Source organism: Pseudorasbora parva, chromosome 5, assembly GCF_024679245.1.
Source record: "Pseudorasbora parva isolate DD20220531a chromosome 5, ASM2467924v1, whole genome shotgun sequence".
In the NCBI taxonomy this organism is placed as follows: domain Eukaryota; kingdom Metazoa; phylum Chordata; class Actinopteri; order Cypriniformes; family Gobionidae; genus Pseudorasbora; species Pseudorasbora parva.
Window position 1 is genome coordinate 43,197,209 of NC_090176.1, and position 17,610 is coordinate 43,214,818.

General features: G+C 44.0%; 1 protein-coding gene across 6 annotated transcripts in view; it reads right to left on the bottom strand.

Annotated features, from left to right (window-relative positions):
* znf385b (zinc finger protein 385B) overlaps nucleotides 1-17,610 on the bottom strand; it is a 206,337-nt gene that overhangs the window by 140,933 nt on the left and 47,794 nt on the right. The window lies entirely within an intron of this gene.

Genomic DNA, 17,610 nt, shown 5'->3' on the forward strand with positions numbered 1-17,610 from the left:
TTTATTTACAACAAAAAAGCGAAACACATTTGTGAGAGCATTTAAAGTGAACAATTACAATTTGGGTCTAAAAACTGATGGGTTTTTTACATTAACTTCTAAATGTGGCCCATACCGCCGGTTTGAACAGATGACGTTCCTAAACTGACCTTCCTGCATAAAACACCTTACACTGACACTTTCATTAGAAGTAAACAAATAAAGTCAGGCAATGCTCGTGAAGCATGGAGGTTGGTGTCAAATTGCTTGCCGATTAATTATGAGGGCGGGAGGCAAAAAAGGGGCAACATTTAAATAATACATTCTATGTAGTCATATCTGGCCTCGGTAGTACAGGAAAGATGGAAGCCTGATCAGGACCAGGAAATGTGGTTTTGTAATTTGACTATGTATGTCAGCATCTTTCTGCAAGGCTTATGAATAATGGGAAATTTCAAGTTAAACTAACATAAATGCAAACAAATTTCATTCTGACTGTTTGCATGAGTGATAATTTAGCTCATATTTGACATGTCTAAACAAGCAACACTTCTACTGTGTTAAAGGTTAAAGGTTTGGGGTCAGTTTGGGTCTTTTTGGTTTTAAATTATTCTTTTGTTCGACAAGGATACATTAAATTGATAAGCAACAGTAAAGACATTATTGCTTGGTTTCACAGACAAGGCTTAGATTAAAGGGCACCTGTTATGCCCCGTTTTGCAAGATGTGATACAAGTATCAGGTGTCCCCAGAGTGAGCCTGTGAAGTTTCAGATCAAAATTCCTAACAGATCATTTAATATACCATTTTGAAGCCAATTTTGGGGTATAAAAAAATTAGCTGTTTTGTGTGTGTCTCATTTAAATGCAAATGAGCTGCTGCACCCTGACCCAGAGGGCAGAGCCTTCACAGCTCGTGAACACGCGAATGAAAACTAAAACACCATACAGCTGTTAAGAGGCGGGACCTGCGCTAATCTGCTGTCCAATCACAACACGGGAAGCGCTGGCCCAATCAGAACTCGTTACGTATTTCTGAAGGAGGGACTTCATAGAACAAGGAAATCATCAGGCCGTTTTTAGGACAGAGAAAACAGCGCAGTACGGATAAGTAAATTGTGTGAAAAATACTGTGTTTTTTTTACATGCAAAACATGAACTCATGTTATATTGCACACTTTAAACATAATCAAAGCTTCGAAAACACACGAAGAATGGGACCTTTAATGATCATCTCTATGGTCATGTGACATTGCAGTTCTTCATCATCATGAAATATTATCATCTGCATGCATATCACGTCTTATCACGCTCATCTGCACCCACAGCTGGATGTCAGTACATCCGAGAGTATTTTAAACTAGACTAGTTACGTGTTATTGCGATTAAATTGACAAATGCTCACGAGGTTATGTCAGAAACACACAACATTCACAAGAAATTATATCTTCACATATGTGCACGTATGCAGCAAGTAAGTTACAGAAATCCTGTGTGTATATTAGATTTGTGGAATTTTCCTCACTGGCACGACATGCTCAAAACCCGTCTTCGGCGCAATAATTCCGATCTTTCATGTATTCATACTCTTGTGTAATCGACGCCCCATCCTAAATAAATCCGTCTCTTCCGTGATACCATGAAATTTTGAATATTCCAATCTAATATGATTTCCGACCTGTAAGGTTGCCAGAATAATAATCTTACACAGTGTGTTAATAGGCCAGAGGAGAACTGGCACCCCGACTGAGTCTGGTTTCTCCCAAGGTTTATTTTTCTCCATCATGCCCTGATGGAGTTTTGGTTCCTTGCCACTGTCGCCTTTGGCTTGGCTTGCTCAGTTGGGGACACTAAAATTATGATTAAAGTTATTCAACTTATTATACAAATAAAATGTATGAATTAGGTCTTATTTAATTCTATAAACTATAATACTGATCTGCCAACATTGTCGCTATATGATAAATTAAAATAAGCTGATAACATCACTGTTTTCTCCAGTACGACTGTACAGCCAAATCTAATTTTGTCGCAATATTATCCTGTTTGACACTGTGAAGCTGCTTTGACACAATCGTGATTGTAAAAGCGCTATATAAATAAAGTTGATTGATTGATTGATAATGTTACTAAAATGAAAGCAGTGTAATATACAGTACCTACTGCTATATCTATATATAGATATATCTGTTAATATGAATCAAACAACAGAAGATCACTCAGTGCTCTTGACTGAGTCATTTTAGTAGCTTTAATAAGAACACATTTCTTACTTGAATGCTGCTGTAAACTCTTTCCCCGTCAGCGTTTTAAAAAAAAAGGTTGCCAGCCACCGCCAGGGTTTTTGAACATTTTTACAAAAATTGAATAGTCCATAGAATAGTTTGTTTTATGAATATGAGCATGCAATATATCAAAAGAAAAAGCTGACCCTCTTCTTTTGAACAACAATAACTGCACCTTCCTCATGTGTGTTTTAAGGAGATTCAGTACCCAATCAGAATTACCATGGGTAAATCAAAAATGAAGATAAATGTCAACTTTGATTGAAATTATGTGATGGAATTGAACCTCCTGATTGTTTACAAAAACCGATGCATATTCAATTTATTTAATGACAGTAGCCAGGATCAGAACTGAAAAGGTCAGACTGAAGGCAAAAACTGTGCCTTTACATCATCAAAAAGGTGTAAACTGAATTTGATCTTTTAGTGTCACTGTTATAGTACATTAAGTCACATTAAGGGTGTGTTGTATTCATTAGTAAAAGAATCATTATTCTTTAGCCTGTCGTCAGTTCACCTCCGTCTGCTGTTTGATCAGCTCTTTCATTTTAATTGTTTTACGGCGTAATTAATCTGTTTAAAATTAAGTGGTAAAACAACTTGATTTAAAATAAAACCCATATCAACAAATCCTAGATTACTGTTAAACTTTGCTTAATTCTTTATCTCACCCTAGCATTTTTCACGTTTGTTTGACATACTGACATACTGTGATTGACATACTGCAGCAGGTGCAGTATAAGGATCTTAAGTGCCCAAAACTTGGAAATGGAAATTTGACAGGCTTGAGCTGCAGTTCAATTGAGTTCTATGGCGGTTTTTCCCTCCAAGGCTCCGCGACAGTCACGTGACTGAAAACTAAAAATCGGGGAAAAACCCAGATCTATATGATGGGGAAAAACACATTTAAACCACACAGCTGTGCTGTGTACATAGCTTATGTTTGTTTTAATCTGAGGTAGTTCTGACAGAATCAGAGTAGACAGGCGTGAGCTATGATGATTCAAAGAACAGGAAGAGGGAATTTGTCTGGCTTATCCATGTCATTAGTCATTATATTTTTTGGCCACTTTATTAGTGGGAGTGTAAAGACTGGAAAGGAAATAATGGTGAAATGGAGCAGAAATTGGAAATATGACTACAAGGCTTGAACTTGAAGTCAGACATTTTATATTATGTTTACAAATATTATTCATCTTAGTTAGATAATATAAATCATCTTCACCTGCTATGAACTTTGCAGGCTATAATGATAAAAATGTCCCTTTTCAAGATGATAGCACTGCCATCTAGTGGTCATTAACGCTCTGACCACAAAAGCATGATACATGGTCACACACATGCACTTTCACAGGCACAGACTACAGAAATGTACTATGTCTATAGAGAGTAAATGAAATGCCACCTTGGCAGAAATGCTTTCGATAATCCATCAAAGTCAGCGCACAGATGTGAGGAGCGAGCTGAGCTCTTCTCTTCAACGGTCTGATCCACTGTCAGTCAACAGGACACAGCGGTAAAGCGCAGCACATCCTCCCTGCTGTAATTACATATGTCCGGCTCAGACTACAGCAAATAATGAGCAGGCTGCTTAAAGATTCAGAGCCACTGACACCGCCAGCAGCGCCAGGCAGTGTCCAACTCAAACGGGCTCAATCAATCACAAACACAGGCGCTAAACAATATGCTATATAATCTACATAACAGATAAAGTGAGCACGAGAGATTTAGGCAGGGTTCCTGCACATTTTCCATTTGAAAAATCCAGATTTTTCCACATTCTAAAATTTAAAACTCTCTATGGATTTTTCTCATAAATGGTTCATATAGCATTATATTTGGTATATTGCACTGTCATCTAATTTTTTTTATATATATATTGGTTTTCTAAAAAGTGATAACGCTTCTATGATGATAAGAAACTTAAACCTAAAACACCTTTAATGTGGTTTAGTGTTTAGTGCAGTCTGATTTTGCTCCCTTATTTATTGATGGTTTGGTTGGCGCACCACACGCACAATCAATTAGTGAAGTTGGTGTGCACTTGTCTCGTTCTACAATCACTAAAGGAACACTACACATTAGACATTCCTACATTTATATTGTAGGAAACTGAATAGGGGCATGGGAGTGCTTAGACATTTGTTATAAAATAATGTCTAATAATGTGCAAGTAATAATAAAAATAGCAATTGTCCTAAAATGTGTCATTTTCTTTATGTGCCATGTCAGTTTTTTGCAAATATTTAAAATACATTCAATATAATCTGCAATCTTGCAAATGTTTTCATTATTTTAAATGTGCTTTACGGCAATGCATGTTTTGTCCAAATTATGTATTTCCAGGAAGAAAAATTACCCTTATTATCAAAATATCTGAAAAACATCAAGGTTCTTTGGCACAGTACTAGCTAACCTATTATTTTAAATAGCAGTTGAGGCGTTTACAGATGACTGATTTAAATGCATCAGCCCCTGCAGCTCTTATTGCTGTTTATTGAAGCTCCATGGAGCACTAGAGGCGTTCCCAGAGAGAGAGAGAGAGAGAGAGAGAGAGAGAGAGAGAGAGAGAGAGAGAGAGAGAGAGAGAGAGAGAGAGAGAGAGAGAGAGAGAGAGAGAGAGAGAGAGAGAGAGAGAGAGAGAGAGAGAGAGAGAGAGAGAGAGAGAGAGAGAGAGAGAGAGAGAGAGAAAAACACGTGATGTCCCCTCACTCCCAGACATCCCTGCAGGAGCAGCAGCTGTTTGAGGCAGATCAAACATCACCTCTGCTTTTCACACACCCATAAATTAAAAAAGAAATAAAATCAAAATAAATCGCTATTGCATTCGCACAAACACACATGTGCTGATGTATGAGCTGATAAATGAAACTTGATGACACACTTACAAGCACAGACAAACTATGCACTTGCATCTCTTTATAAATTAATATCTCCTAATTTCGAGAGAAATATGGTGGCCACATAGCCTGACAAGCCAGACCCACATCAAGATGTTTGGTCTGGAAACTCACCATTGACAGGGCTCAATCCGAGGGGCGGGATAAACGGTTGTCTTTCAAACTCCCTCTGCACGCGATAGGATAGCGCTACAACCAACCAGAGCAACGAAGGTGAAACAGAGCTCCTTGATAGATTAAACATTCGCCGTATCCGGTCGGCAAAACTCTGAACACATCTTCCCTTTTTAAGAATGACTTCAGTGCCGTTCTTTGTTCTTTTCTCAGAGAAAAGCTTAACTTCAAGTCTTCCAGAGTCGCGGTCAAAGCTGATTCGAAAGACCGCCGTTCGTCAGTTTCTGTGTTTACTAGAAGCACGCAACGCAACTCGGCCATCGTCATTATGGCCCCGCCCACCAACTCTATACACGATGTGATTGGCCCGGCAAGAGTTAGGGGAATACAGCTCAGAAGGGTATTGCGAGTTGCTAGAAGACACTCGCGGGCAGATTAAATTTGCTGCCGCTAGGGTGCGTCTACATTTCTAGGCTAGTGGCCACATCCACACTGCTGCTAAATACGATTGTGAAACCCCTTCTGAGCGTTTACTCTTGTTCTGTTCACACTGACTTTGGTTGAGTTCAAACTTCATTTGATAACCAAATTCACTACAGAAAAATGCAGGTTCTGACAACTGTACATTCAATCTGAACAGAACTAAACTGAACAGATGATTGCAAATGCATTAATCTTTTGGACACTGACAGCTTATCAAAGTTTCTAGAAATTCACAGAAACAGAGGTGTGTGTCTTGATTCATTCACAATTCCACCATGCGTTCCCCCACCAGCTATAACAGCAGCTCATACATTATAGTTGACTGAGTGTCATAAACAAAGCACGCTGCCTATGTCTATTTACCAACGGTTGACAAATATTCATTTAGTGTTGGGGAGGGGAGGGGGAATCAGTTTTAAATAATGTGAAGCTGTTTAAATAATTTGAAGTTGCTTTGAAACAATCGTCATTGTAAAAGACGATTCATTTATTCATGTGAAGAAACTCAAATAGTTTCTTCACATGAATATATTTTGGGGGAAAGCATTTGTGCATTGAAAATCTGTTAAAAGGTTTGCTAAAAACTGTAGCATTAAGTCAACGGAAACATAATTATTCCAGTTTGAGCAAAACTCTCAAAACAAGCTAAGAATATAAAAACACTAAAACACGAAACACTAAAATCCAGTGCAGATGATAATTAATGAAAGAAGTCTTTTACGCTCACCAAGGCTTTATTTATTTTTGTATTTATTTTTTTGCTGTTGTTAAAAAATACAGTAAAACAGTAGTATTGTAAAATATTATGTAAGGGATAATGTACACCCAGCCGGTTGTTATCGCAGAATAAACCCCGACAGAGTGATCACTCTGAAGGGGTTTATTCTGCGATAACAACCGGCTGGGTTTACATTATCCCGCTTATTACACGGCTACTAGTCTCAAATAAATAATTATTAGACACAAAATATTGTCTTGAGATTAAATATTTTATTAGCTCTTACGCAAAGCTTCCGCGAAGAAAAACAGTTCCAACCTGCTTTAAGCCTTTATCTATTGCTGAAGATTTGCCATTGCCGACTCTGCCCGCGAGTGTCTTCTAGCAACTCTCAATACCCTTCTGAGCTGTATTCCCCTAACTCTTGCCGGGCCAATCACATCGTGTATAGAGTCGGTGGGCGGGGCCATAATGACGATGGCCGAGTTGCGTTTGCGTGCTTCTAGTAAACACAGAAACTGGCGAACGGCGGTCTTTCGAATCAGCTTTGACCGCGACTCTGGAAGACTTGGAGTAAAGCTTTTCTCCGAGAAAAAGAACGGCACTGAAGTCATTCTTAAAAAGGGAAGATGTGTTCAGAGTTTAGCCGACCGGATACGGTGAATGTTTAATCTATCAACGAGCTCTGCTTCACCTTCGTTGCTCTGGTTGGTTGTAGCACTATCCTATCGCGTGCAGAGGGAGTTTGAAAGACAACCGTTTATCCCGCCCCTCGGATTGAGCCCTGCCAATGGTGAGTTTCCAGACAAAACATCTTGATGTGGGTCTGGCTTGTCAGGCTAGCATTTAGCATGAATGTTATTAACATTTAATGCATCCTTGCTGAAGAGAATTAAGTTTTCTCAAACTTTTGTGGAGTATACATAAACAATCATGATTATATCACATTGTGACTCAAACATTTCCATATGATATCATGTGGCCAGATTCCTCTTTACTGGTCTCTAATTTCAAAAAATGCATACTCAGCTAAGATCAAACATACATTCATGCTAGGCTTGGGCGGTATCCAAATTTTGATACCGTCAAACCTCCTCCCTATTTTACCTCGGTATACGGTATTACCGTGAATAATTAAAACATTATGATGTAAGGCTCAGACAGCGTCAACAAACTGTTGGCTTGGCTTATATATATATATATATAGGCCTATATTTTTATTTTATTTCTGCCCCTGAGAAACTCTCAGCACGTTTTATGCTTACCGTTACGAGACAATTGTCAGACAATTGACATTTTTTTTTTGTGAGTCCCATGTCCACTTGATTTTTGTGGAGTTCATGCTTATTGCTTACTGTGGTTCGGGTCAAGGATGTAAGGAAGAAGGCGGGGTCGGCGTTACTGGGACTCGTCACTTTTATTACTCTTTTACTTTCAAACAAAACACGTGCTCGAGGGCACCTCAACTCATTAAACTTCACACACAGGTTTCAACACTCTGCACTGCTATCACTCTCCAGACAGGCTGCGCTCCGAGTCCCAGTCCAAACTCTCTCTCTCTCGTCTCTCTCTGCTGTGGCTTATAAGCCGTCTCTCCACGCCAACTACTGCAATCAGAGACAGGTGTTAGTCATTTGCACTTAACCCACTTACGCCCCGCTCGGCTCCGCCTCCTCTCTCCCTCTGCCGATCCCGCAAAACCACGCCTCCCCTGCCACATACCCCCACCGCCCGACTCAGGCCGGGGAGCCATCCGGCCTGCAGCCTCCCCCCCCCCCCTCCGGGAGAGGAAGTCAGCCACAGCCATCTGAGCACCCGGCCTGTGGACCACCTTGAATTTAAATGGCTGTAAAGCTAGATACCACCGGGTGATCCGCGCGTTGGTATCTTTCATGCGGTGGAGCCACTGCAGAGGGGCGTGGTCCGAACAGAGGGTGAACTCCCGCCCCAGGAGGTAGTAGCGAAGGGTGAGGACGGCCCACCTGATGGCTAAACATTCTTTCTCTATGGTGCTGTACACCGCCTCCCTCTTAGAGAGCTTACGGCTGATGTACAGCACCGGCCGTTCCTCCCCCTCCACCTCCTGGGACAGGACGGCGCCCAACCCCCTGTCCGACGCGTCGGTCTGCAGAATAAAAGGGAGAGAAAAATTAGGAGCCTGTAAGAGCGGACCACCACACAGAGCAGCCTTTATCTGGGTAAAAGCCTGCTGGCACCGCTCCGTCCACTGAACCGTATCTGGTACCTCTTTTTTAGTTAGATCAGTCAGCGGGCTAGCGAGGTCCGAATAATTAGGCACAAACCGTCTATAATATCCCGCTAGCCCCAGGAACTGTCTAACCTCCTTTTTGGTCTTGGGTCTCGGAGAAGTCGCAACTGCCGCTGTCTTATCAATTTGGGGACGCACCTGCCCATGACCCAAGTGGAAGCCCAGATACTTTACTTCTACCCGCCCAATCGCACACTTCTTCGGGTTGGCGGTTAGCCCCGCCCTCCTCAGCGACTTCAGTACAGCACGCAGATGCTGCATATGGCGCTGCCAGTCCGTACTGTAGATGATAATGTCATCTAGATAGGCAGCGGCATATGCAGCGTGCGGCCGGAGAATCCTGTCCATCAGTCGCTGGAAGGTTGCTGGGGCCCCGAACAACCCGAACGGAAGCGTGACAAATTGGTGCAATCCGAACGGCGTGGTAAAAGCGGTCTTTTCTTTAGACATTGGAGACAAGGGGATCTGCCAATATCCCTTCGTTAAGTCCAGCGTCGAATAAAAGCGAGCGGTCCCTAGCCGATCAAGCAATTCGTCCACCCTTGGCATTGGATACGCATCGAATTTTGACACCGCGTTGACTTTCCGATAATCTACACAGAATCGCACGGAGCCGTCCGTTTTGGGCACCAAAACTATCGGGCTCGCCCAATCACTGTTAGATTCTTCTATTACCCCCATGTCCAGCATCGCCTCTAATTCGTCCTGCACTACCTTCTTTTTATGTTCCGGTAGTCTATATGGCCGACTGCGAACCACCACGCCCGGCTCCGTCTCAACGTGGTGTTGGATGAGGTCAGTCCGCCCCGGTAGGGGCGAGAACACGTCGGCAAACTCGGCCTGTAGCTGTTTCACGTCAGTGAGCTGCGAGGGTGAGAGGTGATCCCCCCCCGGGGCCAGAGCGAGAGAATGAGGCTTTTGGACCGCCTCCGGCCCGAGATCCTCCTCCCCGCCCACTACCGTCGCTAGCATCACTGACTCCGCCTCTGACCATTTTTTTAAGAGGTTGAGGTGGTAGATTTGACGTGCCCCGTCCCTATCTGACCGGCTCACCTCATAGTTGAGTTCTCCGACTCGCCGCGTGACCACAAAGGGTCCTTGCCACTTTGCGAGCAATTTCGAGCTGGACGTGGGCAGCAATACAAGCACTTTATCTCCCTGTGAAAATTGTCGCAGCTTCGCACCTCTGTTGTAGAGCTGTTTCTGTCTGTCCTGAGCCTGGAGCAAATTCTCCATGGATAGCCGCCCCAACGTGTGGAGTTTTGCTCTTAGGTCCAGGACATACTGAATTTCGTTCTTACTCGCTGAAGGCCCGTCCTCCCAAGCCTCTCTAAGGACGTCCAGCACCCCCCGCGGCTGGCGCCCATAGAGCAGCTCGAAGGGGGAAAACCCCGTGGAGGCTTGGGGGACCTCGCGAACAGCGAACAACAGAGGCTCAAGCCATTTATCCCAATTCTTGGCGTCTTCGTGAACGAACTTACGAATCATGGTTTTTAACGTGCGATTAAAACGTTCCACCAGACCATCTGTCTGTGGGTGATAGACGCTGGTACGGATCGCCTTAATGCCCAATAATTCGTATAGTTCGCGGATCGTCCGTGACATAAACGCCGTGCCTTGATCGGTGAGAATCTCTTTCGGGATTCCCACCCGGGAGATTAATGAAAACAGAGCGCTCGCCACACTTTTCGCCGAAATCGTGCGGAGAGGAACTGCTTCGGGATATCGCGTTGCGTAGTCCACGAGCACCAACGCAAAGCGATGTCCCCGTGCGGACCGTTCCAATGGCCCGATGAGGTCCATACCAATTCTTTCGAAGGGGGCCTGCATTAATGGGAGAGGGCACAACGGTGCTTTTGGGGTGGCCGGTGGGTTCACCAACTGACATTCCCGACAAGACGCACACCACCGGCGTACATTCTCGTGAATGCCCGGCCAAAAGAATCGGGCCATGAGACGGTTTAATGTGGCCGTTTGACCTAAATGCCCCGCCATTGGATTAGAATGAGCCGTCTGGAAAAGCATTTCCCGGCGGCTTTTTGGTATTAACAATTGCGTTGTATCTTGCTTTGACTGGGTGTCTTGGACCACCCGATACAAGCGGTTGTTTATTACTGAGAAGTACGGATAGGAGAGCGGTTGTTCAGGGTGGACGCGGTGGCCGTCGATGGAGCGGACCTGAGCAAAGGCATTTTTGAGCGTCTCGTCCCGGGACTGTTCCAAGGGAAAGTCATCGCGCTCTGAGAAGATGGGCGGACCCATTGCGCTCGGTTCCCCTGGAACTGCCCCCGGCGGTCCCGAATCCACCTCGCCCGCCTGCGCAAGCGCTATCCTCCCACCTCCGTTCTTCCCCCAAGAGGCATCCACACATAAGTGCCCTAATAATTTATTAAACGCTGGCCAATTCGTCCCCAGAATTATGGGATGCCGGAGGCGCGGGTTAACTGCAACCTCAACACTATGCGTTTGACCCCTAAATTGGATATCCACGGGCACCAACGGATAGTCCACCACTTCCCCGTGCACACACCTCACCTTAACCATGCGGCTGTTATCCAATGCCCTAGGTGAAATCAGGCTTTGATGGATGGAGGTTTGGTTACACCCCGAATCCACCAAAGCCTGATAAGTACCCCCCTTGATACTCACGGGTATCTGGTACAGGCCAGCTTGATCGGGGGCGGCTTGTGGCGCGTCGGGGACCCGGACCAGCGTCCCCACCTCCATCATCGGACACCGATCAATAAAGTGTCCCGGGTCCCCACAGCGCCAACAAGCCGGCCCAGGCCTCCCCGCCGCCCTAGTGGCTGGAAGTGGGTCCAGCCCTTGGCGTGGAGAGAGGGACGGAGATAAGGACCCCGGGAAGGGATCGAGGCTCCCTCCTCCCCGGGCCGCCGGCCGGGGAGTCGCCGCTGTCTCGGCCGCGGGCCCCGTTCTCCACCTCGGCGCCGGCCGGGGCGGCACTCCAGCTCTGGACCTGGGAGCGGGGACAGGTTTAGAGAGAGACGGGGCGGGGTTAGGAGGAGAGAGAGAGAGAGAAGAGAGAGAGAGAGAAGCCGCTGGCAAGGGCTCGCCGACCCCGTGGCACGCCACCATCTGGTCTTCCGCCAACTGGATGGCCTGGTCCAGCGACGCCGGGCGGTGGCACTGGACCCACTGCGCGGTCTTCTTCGGAAGCCGCGCGACGAACTGCTCCAGCACCACGCGATCGATGATCCCCTCGGCGTCGCATTCTCCGGCCATCAGCCACTTGCGGCACGAGTCCCGGAGCTGGTGCGCGAAGATGAAGGGCCGGCCGGACTCTTCGAGCGCCAGTGTCCGGAACCGCTGGCGGTGCTGTTCCGGTGTCCGGCCGACCCGCTGCAGGATGGCGCGCTTGAGGTCGTCGTAGACCAGGAGGTTCTTGACTGGCAGTTGGTGGGCGGCTACCTGCGCCTCTCCCGATAGCAGGGGCAGGAGCCGCATTGGCCAGTCCTCCTTGGGCCAGTCCCGAGCGGCGGCGGACCTCTCGAAGAGGTCGATGAACGCCTCCGGGTCGTCCATCGGTCCCATCTTCGAGAGCGCGATGGTGGCGGCTGAGTCGCTGGTGGGTTTGGGACTGGCCTGAACCTCCCGGTCCATCCAGCTCCGGAACAGCTCGCGGTCCTCATGCTGGGCCTGGAGGAGCGCCTCAAATCTTTTTTGCTGCTCCTCCCTGACGGCCCGCAGATCTTGATGAGTCTCCTGGTGGAGGCCCGCGAGCGATTGCACCAGGTCCGCAAGTGGGTGGCGGGATGGAGTTTCCATGGCGGCGTGCACACTTCTTCCTCCCGGGTTTCGGCACCAGTGTGGTTCGGGTCAAGGATGTAAGGAAGAAGGCGGGGTCGGCGTTACTGGGACTCGTCACTTTTATTACTCTTTTACTTTCAAACAAAACACGTGCTCGAGGGCACCTCAACTCATTAAACTTCACACACAGGTTTCAACACTCTGCACTGCTATCACTCTCCAGACAGGCTGCGCTCCGAGTCCCAGTCCAAACTCTCTCTCTCTCGTCTCTCTCTGCTGTGGCTTATAAGCCGTCTCTCCACGCCAACTACTGCAATCAGAGACAGGTGTTAGTCATTTGCACTTAACCCACTTACGCCCCGCTCGGCTCCGCCTCCTCTCTCCCTCTGCCGATCCCGCAAAACCACGCCTCCCCTGCCACACTTACATTGCCAGCTGTGTGACAAAAGGCTTCGGCAATATTACAGCATAGTCCGAGGGTGCGCTCGGTTTTTCATCCACGCAGCAGTGAGTGGATGGTGGTTTCGGATATGCGCCCTTAGGTTCAAGGTATTTCCATCTCTCGCGGTCATCTTTTTGTTGCACAATTTGCAAATTGCCTCGTCTGTATTTACCGTCAAAACCCAAAATACTTCCAAACTGCAGAAGTTGTGTTCTTTTTCGAGACCGAATAACTCAGTGCCCGACTCGCCGTCTTTTCCCCTCTCTCTCTCTCTCTTTCTCTCTCTCTCTCTCTCTCTCTCTCTCTCTCTCTCTCTCTCATCCACGCTGTCACAACAACGCATACACATATTTAGGCATTTAATAAATAAATAGTATTTAATATGTAAATAGTTTAATTAGTTCAACTTATTAAATATTTAATAATTAATTGTTGATCAGCAATATGTAAGTTGATCTGTTTGTTTTTTTTGACGGTTTGACGGTATTGAAACTGATACCGTTGCTATTTTTAGATCCCGCGGTATACCATTTTACCGTATTACCGCCCAAGCCTAATTCATGCTTCTAATTTATATTTATGTTGCACAGATGATTATTTCATAATCATCCCCCATCACAAAGGGGATGATCATTTAGAGGATTTAAAAGTAGTTTTCACTCCCGAAACTGCCTATTGTGTATGTGGCCAAGAATTATAGCATACATCTCTTATGTTTAATAGTAGAATAGCGGCATGGTGGGAAAATCTGTGAAGAATCTGTGATTCTTTATAAGCGAAAGCACACAGATTATTTTACCAGAATTCATAAAGTCATGAAATTCGCTATGACATAGTAGACCTTCTAATAGCACAATAAGCTCTTCAAACTGAATAAAAATTTCCATTTTTCTCTGGCCGCCCCTTCAAAAGAGGCAAAAGTTTTCCCATGGAGTCCAACACAGTCTGTCTAATGTCTGTAGCCTGTATGCTACTTTTCCACCAATCTAATGAAAGTTTGGTCACCACCGCTCTGACACTGCACTGGAAGCCACAGTCTCGTCTGCCAGTCCAGCACTAACTTCTCACAGATCCTCTGCCCATCTTGCATCAATGCAACCCAAAATGTTTCCCAGGTAACATGCCAAACAAGAGAGTGTTTGTTTAAATATGAAGAGGTAACCTGGTATGCATCTGGATCCTACTCATAAACTGAATGAGCCATTAATACAGGTTCATCATCTTTTTTTAGTATCAACAGTTCCACCCACCCACCAACCAGACTGTGAACACACTGATAAACTGTCACTTACTGGTCAAGAGCAGTTGCTGCCATTCACACCAGTTACACATGCCAGCACCACCACAGTCCTGTTAAAGACACACATTATCCCTTGAAAGTCTATGTGAAAAGCATACTTCAGGGGGAAAAAATGCCATTATTTGTCAGAGACTCCCAAGAGGTTACAAAAATTATGCACAAGCCTCAGTACTGCTCCTTTTCCACCTTTTCCACAGTCAGAAATTATGCTACAGAAAGGTACCAAACAATTCCCCAATGAATGCAGGAATTTGTCTAGCATAGCCAGTCATAATGGCCAATTATTTAAAATGTTCAGCAGTGTGTGTGTGTGCGCGTGTGTGATGTATTATTTAGGTATTTTTGTATATTTTAATGATTTCTATAGGTAACACCAGAACTGTTTAGATTTTTCAATTATTTGAATCTATTGAATTCAATAGAGCTCCAGAGGTCACGTGACCCATTCTGTTTACAACGCCATTTTGGCAGGCAAGAACAGCTGGCGCCAGCATTCACGGCAACGGAGTTCACTGCGCACTTTAATTCAAAAGACATAGACTTGTACATAAAAAAACTTAATAGATCATATGGAACATATCTAGGGCTGTGACGGTGGCAGTTTTTTTTTTTTTTTTACCACGACGGTGGTCTAGGGCTGTGCCAGTGCTACAACGTTGATAATTTTGCGTTGCACTTAAACTTAGTTGAAGCTTAAATCTATGTTTAAATTAAATATTCACGGAAGCCAGCGATCAGGAGTAACAATAACAGATAGAATAGCAGACAGACTGAACTGCATCATGCTCTGGTTTTACATGATATAGAAATGTGAATACATTAACGTTATGTTAGGTTAACACGAACCAAAACAGCGCGCCGCTGCATCCACAGGTCCGTGTTGTGTATGTAAAATAAAATCAGTCATAATCAATTCTTTTTTTTTCTTCAGTATTTATTTATTGATCCTTAATTTAGTTTCAAATAGCCTTTCTTAAAGTTATACATAAAAACACTTATGTTATTCACGATTAAGTATTGGCATTATTTACATGAGGCAAAAGTAATGTTAAGAATTTACATTTACGGCATTCAATAACTTACTATGAGAAAATTATTTCCCATTTGCTTTCTCCCACTTGTTCTGGCATCCTGGTGCACATAAGCTGTCGATCATGTTGAAATAGTAAGGTTTAAATAGTCTGGTTTTAAATTATGTTATAGATACCAATGCAATTAATGTTCAGTGTTTGACAAATAGATAAACTGTGCATTTTTGAATGAACAAAATCAAAAAATATGTGCCCATGAAAATCAATTTCAGGCCCTTTAACAATAAAAACATTGCTGGCACTGGATTTCATGCACACTCTTGCCATTTCAAACAACTGAAGCACAAGAACTCAGAGCAAAGCTTGTTTTCCAAAGTGGTGTGAGTGGTCTCTGTATTGTCTAAAATTCAGAAACTGAAAGTGTATGGTTGATGATTCAAGCCCCACAAAAGATGGCCGTGTCACCGGTGTTGCCCTGAGCAAGTTTCTCTGGGGAGATTGTGCCAGGAATAATTGTGCTTCTTGCTGTACTAAATGGTAGCTTGCTTTTGAAAATAAATTGAACTAATAGTTCACTCAGAAATTAAAGGTTGTCATCATCATCATCATCATCATCAACATCATCATCATCATCATCGTCGTCATTTATTGCTGTCCCAAACCTGTAAGGACTTTTTTTTTTGTAAAATAAAAATAGTATCCTGGCCACTATTTTCGCCGTAATGAAAATGATAAGGACTGGGGCTGCAAAATCACACAAAAAAACATCATAAAAGCTTACTGAAATCAGAACTTGTGAGCTGTCACAAATCTTCTGATGTCATACAATACTTTTGCGTGATCAACAGACCAAAAACGTTATTCATTCAGTGAGTCAGTAAATTTGAACTTGAGATTGAAGATTGAACATTCGCAAAGAGCATCGCAAACTTGCGTGGTTGGAACAAAAGCTCTCGACTTGTGTTCATAAGCATAGTTTCTTGTTATTATGACTTAAAGGTCCCATGGCATGAAATTTTCATTTTAAAAACATTAACGTTTTTCGACATTAACATGAGTTCACCTAGCCTGAATATTGTCCCTAAATGGCTAGAAATTTGGATGGGTGTAAACCGAGCTCTTTCTCTGCATTGAGAACTCAGACGAGCCGATCTTGAATTCTCCTGTTATGACGTCATACCAGGAAAAGTTTCCGCCTCTTCCTCTGCTTTGCCCGCCCAGAGAATTAGTAGAGAATGGATTCAGTTTATCAGTCCCGATGTCAGCACAAGCAGTGAGCTGTGAGTAACAGTGTTCATTAATGCCTGATCTGGGATCAGTGATTTCTGATGTGTAGCTTATCTTTAAGTTCACACAGACTTACTTTCTAAATTGTTTAATACTGTCAGTCCCGCCGCTGGCCGTCTTGAATGCTTGAGTGAATCAAGCCATTGACTAAATCGATCAACTTCATGTCGTTTCTGTTAGTAGCATGAAACAAATATGTTATCTAAATGATTCAACTACATATAATGTTCGGATTAGTCGGTCTGCAGTGCGCACATGTCCAAACTGCCATTATAATGACGCTGTTAAGCTGCACAACAGAAGCTCTTACTGTATGTCAATGTCATTTGTTGTTAGCTGTGGTAAAAGCATTTTGTGAGAGAAATAATGTTGCAAAGTTCACTCGTGTTTATTCAGAGCTCTTAGATACAAACAAAATAAACTTGCACTCTCAGCAACTCGGTACAATAACAGTTTCTCAGCAATCTTTCCCCAGCTCTCCGTCTCTCTTTGGACTGACAGTGCTGCAGCTGCTGCTGCTAGCACCTTACTAAACCACGCCCCCTCCGCACACATAATCTTTTTTCAAATGCAAAGATGTCAACCAATCACAACAGTGGGTGTTTTCACTGACGTCTCACAGCAGACACGCCTCTTGAAACAGAGCATTCAAGCCAGAGGGCTAATGTCAGTATAGAAAAAAATGCCTTTTATTTCTGAATTATTAGATTTTTTGATGTAAAAACCATACTAACAATATAAGTGCACCTCAGGAAACATTATAAAATAATAATAAAAATCCATACCATGGGACCTTTAAATTATTTAAAACAATAAACTGACATTAAATTTGATCTCAAAGCAATTTATTAGCAGAAGCTTTTAATCCAGCATCTGTCTGACATCAACAATTCTATAGTGTTGCGATTTCAGGAAACATTTGGGACTTGCTAATTGATTTCTCCAACACAATGCATCGTACAATGGTAGTTATGCCAACGAGTTCAACGAGAATCTGTGATTACTCTGTGAACTGGATAAACTGATTCATTGAAA